Source organism: Pelophylax lessonae, assembly GCF_965119305.1.
Source record: "Pelophylax lessonae genome assembly, chromosome: 10".
In the NCBI taxonomy this organism is placed as follows: Eukaryota; Metazoa; Chordata; class Amphibia; order Anura; family Ranidae; genus Pelophylax; species Pelophylax lessonae.
In genome coordinates, this window is record NC_138777.1 from 207,039,920 (window position 1) to 207,045,919 (window position 6,000).

At 51.7% G+C, this 6,000-nt stretch overlaps 1 protein-coding gene across 1 annotated transcript in view; it reads right to left on the reverse strand.

Moving 5' to 3' along the window:
• Positions 1–5,266, reverse strand: part of ZC3H18 (zinc finger CCCH-type containing 18) — a 175,912-nt gene extending 170,646 nt beyond the window's left edge. The window contains exon 1 of the mRNA XM_082271053.1: positions 5,141–5,266. The gene's annotated coding sequence lies outside the window, so the exon portion shown is untranslated. The remainder of the gene's footprint in view (positions 1–5,140) is intronic.
• Between the last annotated feature and the right edge of the window lie 734 nt (positions 5,267–6,000).

Genomic DNA, 6,000 nt, shown 5'->3' on the forward strand with positions numbered 1-6,000 from the left:
CTGGGGCCCAGCCAATAGGAAGGTGACATTGATATAGGGGAGGCAGGGGAACACCAATGGCAGTCTCAGGGATGAGAACCTGTCACAGAAGCACAGCCAATAGGGAGGTGACATTGATAAGGGTTTGGGGAGGGGAATGTAAGCCAGTCTCAGTGAGGAGCCCCCGTTAGCACACACAATTGGGTTCAAGGGGTGATACTGTAAAGGGGGTGTGGAAGAAATGATGACATTGTGAGGGGGGGGGGGGGGGGAGCGATGATGGTGGTCTCAGTAAATAGCTATTAAAGGAAACCTGTTACCAAGACCTAGCTAATGGGGGGGAGGCACACTGCTGAAAGGAGACACCAATGGCAGTCTCAGTGACGAGAACCTCTTACTGAACACACTGCACGCCCAGCCAATAGGGAACGGAGGGTGACACAGCTGGTGGGAGTTAGGGGGTGATAGCCTTAGCCCAGACACACTGAAGAGAACCTGTCATTGAGGCCCAGCCAATAGGGAACAGGGAAAGATGATGATCTTAGTGAAGAGCCCCTGTCACCATGTACACACACTGTAAACACAGCCAATAGGGTTCAGGGGCCAACATTGCAGAGGGAGGGGATGATGGTGGTTTCAGTCCTGGGACATTAAAGTGAACCTGTCACCAGGTGACACTGCTGAAAGGCAACACCAATTGCAGTTTCAAAGAAAACTTGTTACCAAACACACTGCAGGGCCAGCCAATAGCATTCTGGGGGGGGGGGACAACACAGGGGAGGGATGAGAACATTGCGGGGGGGGGGGGGTTATAGCATGCTTAGCAAAGAGCCCCTGTCACTGCACATGCTGGAGGCTCAGCCAATGAAGTGCAGGGGTGTCATTATAGGGGGGAGCAAGAGGATGATAGCAGTCTTATCCCAAAGACATTAAAGAGAACCTGTCACCAAGGCCCAGCCAATAGGAGTGGGGGGGGGTGACTTCGTGGGGAAGAGGGGAGAAATGCTGACATTGCAGGAAGGGAGGCGGAATGAAGATGTCTCAGTCCAAGACCATTAAAGTGAGCCTGTCACCACGGCACAGCCAATATAGAGGCGACATTGCTGAAAGGGGACACTGGTGGCAGTTTCAGCAAAGAGAACCTGGCATCAAATACACTCCAGGGCCAGCCAATAGCATTCAGAGGTGACAATGCAGGAGAGGGATGAGGACATTGCAGGAAGGGGGGGGGTGATAGAAATCTTAGTAAAGAGCTTGTTTCCCCCTCACATGCTGGAGGTCTAGCCAATGGAACGCAGGGGTGAAATTTCAGGGGGGTAGGGGGAGCAAAGGGGTGATAGGTTTCCTTTAATGACTCTGGCCGAAGACTGTCACCAAGGCCCAGCCAATAGGAATGGAGGATAATGATGTTTTTCATAAGGGGCCCTTGTCACAACACACACCCAGCCAATAACGATGGGCTCAGGCATGCTCGGATCATACCCGCCAGGAAGCCGTCACTGCACACCCCCAATAATGGGCAGTGAGGCATTTCCCGGCCCGCGGCTGCACATACACATACTGTCTATGATTGGTGGTGTGCAGTGATGACTTCCTGGCAGGTGCGATCCGAACACGCCTGAGCCCATCATTACCAGCCAATAGGGTGCAGGGGGTGACATCGCAAGGGGAGGGGAGGATTGCTGACATTGCAGGAAGGATGGAGGAATGAAGATGGTCTCAGTCCAGGGCCTTTAAAGTGAACCTGTCTCACCAAGGCACAGCCAATAAGGAGGCAACACATTGCTGAAAGGGGACACTGATGGCACTTTAAGCAAAGACAACCTGTTACCAACCACACTGCAGGCCCAGCCAATAACGTTCAGGGGTGACAATGCAGACGATGAATGGAGACACTGAAGGGGGGGGGGGGGGGTTGATATAAATCTTGGTAAAGAGTCTGTCACTGCACACACTGGAAATCCAGCCAATGGGGTGAAGGGGGGTGATAGCAGTCTTCGCCCAGAGCCCTTGAAGAGAATCTGTCACTTAAGCCCCGTACACACGTACGGATCGTCGTCATACAAACGTTCGTCTTTTCTCCCCGGGATGTCGGTGTCTGTTGAAAAGTGCAAAGACAGCACAAGAATTTTGTCCGCAGACTTCAGCTGACTGCAGAAGTGATGTCATGTAATAGTTAACTTTCCCTGTGTTTTTTATTTTCGGAGCATGCCCAGTCTTGCAAATCTGCGGTCTGTCGGCTGATTACTGACAGGCGAACAATCGTCCATTCTGGTGTCCGCAGACAAAAATTTTCATGTTTGCAAGAAAGACTCTTGTCCGCGGATTGTGCGCAGACAGCTGTCGGAGGCACCATACTAACACGCGTACAATCGGCAGATCTTTTGTCCGCCGTTGTTTGTATGACGACGATCCGTACGTGTGTACGGGCCTTAAGGCTCAGTCAATAGGGCCGAGGGATGGCGATAATTTAATAAAGAGCCCCTGTCACCACACACATGCTGGAGGCCCAGCTAATGGTGTGCAAGGGTGACATTTCAGGGGGTAGGGGGAGCAAAGGGGTGATAGTCTTAGTCCAGAGCCAATAAAGAGGACACCGATGGCAGTTTGAGCAAAGACAACCTGTTACCAACCACACCGCAGGCCCAGCCAATAGCATTCAGGGGTGACAATACAGGGGGGGTGGGGGGGGGGTGGAGACATTACCGTGAATACTGGAAATCCAGCCAGTATGGTGCGGGGGGGGGGGGTGACATTGTGGGGGGAGGGTAGGAGGAATTAAGATGTCTCAGTCCAGGGCCATTAAAGTGAACCTGTCACCAAGACACAGCCAATACAGAGGCAACATTGCTGAAACCGATGACAGTTTCAGCAAAGACAACCTGTTACCAACCACACTGCAGGCCCAGCCAATAGCGTTCAGGGGTGACAATACAGGGGGTGGAGACATTTCCGCACACACTGGAAATCCAGCCAATGGGGTGCAGGGGGGGGGGGGCGACAGCAGTCTTTGGCTAGAGCAATTTATGAGCACCTGTCACTGAGGCTCAGCCAATAGGGACGAGGGATGGAGGTAATCTCAATAAAGAGCCCCTGTCACCGCGCACACACACACACACGCTGGAGACCCAGCCAATGAGGTGACATTTTGGGGGTGTAGGGGAAGCAAAGGGGTGATAGTCTTAGCTCAGAGCCATTAAAGAGAATCTGTCACCTAGAACCAGCCTATAGGAATGGGGGGGGGGATGATGGCGATTTTAATAAAGAGCCCCTCATCACTCTGAAACCAAGCCAATAGGGCACAGGGGGTGACATCATTGGGGGGGGGGGGGAGGAATGGTGACATTGCAGGAAGGGAGGAGGAATGAAGATGTCTCAGTCCAGGGCCATTAAATTGAACCTGTCACCACGGCACAGCCAATACGGAGGGGACATTGCTGAAAGGGGACACCGATGGCGGGTTTCAGCAAAGACAACCTGTTACCAACCACACTGCAGACCCAGCCAATAGCGTTCCGGGTGACAATACAGGGGGTGGAGACATTTCTGCACACGCTGGAAATCCAGCCAATGGGGTGCAGGGGGGTGATATCAGTCTTCAGCCAGAGCCATTGAGGAGCACCTGTCACTGAGGCTCAGCCAATAGAGACGAGGGATGGTGGTATATCACTGAACACTAGGGCTGAAAGATATTTGATTTTAACATTGACATCGCACTGTGAGCGTGTGCAATAGTCACATCACTGGAACAGCGATGGTGTAGGGAAGTATCCCAGGTTAAGAACAGTGTGGTGGAAGGCAGAGAAGTCGGGACTCACAGTGAGTAGAAGAAGAAGAACACATCCTGACATCCGTCCCCTCCCCTGACGTGTTCAGTCTGCCCTGGAGCTAGCGGTGAGCGCCGTGAGCAGGCACGCTTGATTGGTTCTCAATGCCGCTGCTCACGGCGCGTGATTGGTTCGCTGCTCACGGCGCTCACCGCGCGTGATTGGTTCGCTGCTCACGGCGCTCACCGCGCAGTCAGGAGAACTAGCTCCAGGGCAGACTGAACATGTCAGGGGACGGATGTTCTTCTCCTACTCACTGAGTCCCGACTTCTCTGCCTTCCACAGAATCCACACTTAACCTGCGATACTTCCCAATCCCTACATTAACCCTGTATGGTACAATCAGATCCTGAAGGCTGCACTACTAACCTACATTAACCCTGTAAGGTACAATCAGAAGGCTGCACTACTTCCCTACATTAACCCTGTAGTGTATGGTACAATCAGAAGGCTGCAGTACTGCCCTACATTAACCCTGTATGGTCAGAAGGCTGCAGTACTGCCCTACATTAACCCTGTATGGTCAGAAGGCTGCAGTACTGCCCTACATTAACCCTGTATGGTACTACAATCAGAAGGCTGCACTACTGCTCTACATTAACCCTGTATGGTCAGAAGGCTGCACGTTCCGCGATTGGCTTGCTGTGCAGCTGCTCACGGCGCTCACCGCTCAGTCACAGCCAACATTCATTGCTACTAACAATGTGCGACGAAGATCCATCGCAAAAATATCGCAATATATATAGTTGGGAAAAAAACATCGCAATGTGATTTTATTTTTTCAATATCGTGCAGCCCTACTGAACACCCAGCCAATGGGCTGCAAAAAGAGCCCCTGTCATCGCACACACTGGAGGGCCAGCCAATGGGGTGTAAGGGGGGGACATTACAGGGGGAGGGGGTGGCGGATTGATGGCCACCTCAGTGAAGAGAACCTGTCACCTAGGCCTAGCCAATAGGAAAGTTACATTAATGGAGATCAGTGAAGAGAACCTGTCACCTAGGCCTAGCCAATAGGAAAGTTCCATTAATGGAGATTAGTGAAGAGAACCTGTCACCTAGGCCCAGCCAATAGGAAAGTTCCATTAATGGGTGAACAGAACCTGTCACCTCACACTATTATTATTGTATTGTAGACCAATACTTCAACATGAGTCTATAGAACGTCCATCACAGAACCCTCCCCCCCTTCCTCACAGAGGCCTCATGTCCCTTCATGGATGCCGGTGTGTGAGGAGACAGGGAGCTCATTGTACATGGCGGCCTCACATCACCTCCTAAGCATTGAGGTGAGAACCTGCTGAGGTTGTGTGACCTGCACAGCGCTCTATTACCTGAGAAGAGGAGGAGATGAGACCAGGGCTCCTCTCTCCACCGCCGGGCCGACGATTCACCGGATCCCCCGCTGCTGCTACTGCTGCTGGCGCGGCCTCCGCTTACGTCATCAACGAGCGACACCTACTCTGAACTCGCCACCCCCTTCATAGCAGGCTCCTCCCCCTGCCTCGCCGCGGACGGACAACGCGCTGTCTACCACGCCCCTTTCTACGACACTCCGTCTGGGAGCCAGTCACTGTCTAGCCCCGCCTCTTACTACAGATAAGTGCGATTCTCACTCAGAGCTGTAAAAGCGGGGTAATCGGAGTGTGGGGGTCGTGTGTGTAATGCTAACCTATAGCAGAGCGGCGCTGTACAGTGACCACAGGAGCTTATAATCTAATGTCTCCTCACACAGTCACACTATTATTATAATACACAGATCTGTCTCTGATCTCTCCATAAAGAGGACCTGACACTGCCCAGCTATCACAAGGGGTGTCGGCAACCATGTTTAACCACCTCAATACCGGACACTTAAACCCCCTTCCTTCCCAGACCAATTTTCAGCTTTTAGCGCTGCTGCATTTTGAATAACAATTGCGCGGTCATGCAACACTGTACCTAAACCAAATTTGTGTCATTTTTTCCCCACAAATAGAGCTTTCTTTTGGTGGTATTTGATCACCGCCAGGTTTTTTCTTTTTTGGTGCACAAATAAAAAAAAGACCGAAAAGTTTGAAAAAAAAAAAGTTTTTTTGTTTAGGTTATAAAATTTTGTAAATAGATACGTTTTTTCCTGCACTGATGAGCACTAATAATGCCGCACTGACAGGCACTGATGAGGAGACACTGATGGGGTGGCACTGATGGGGTG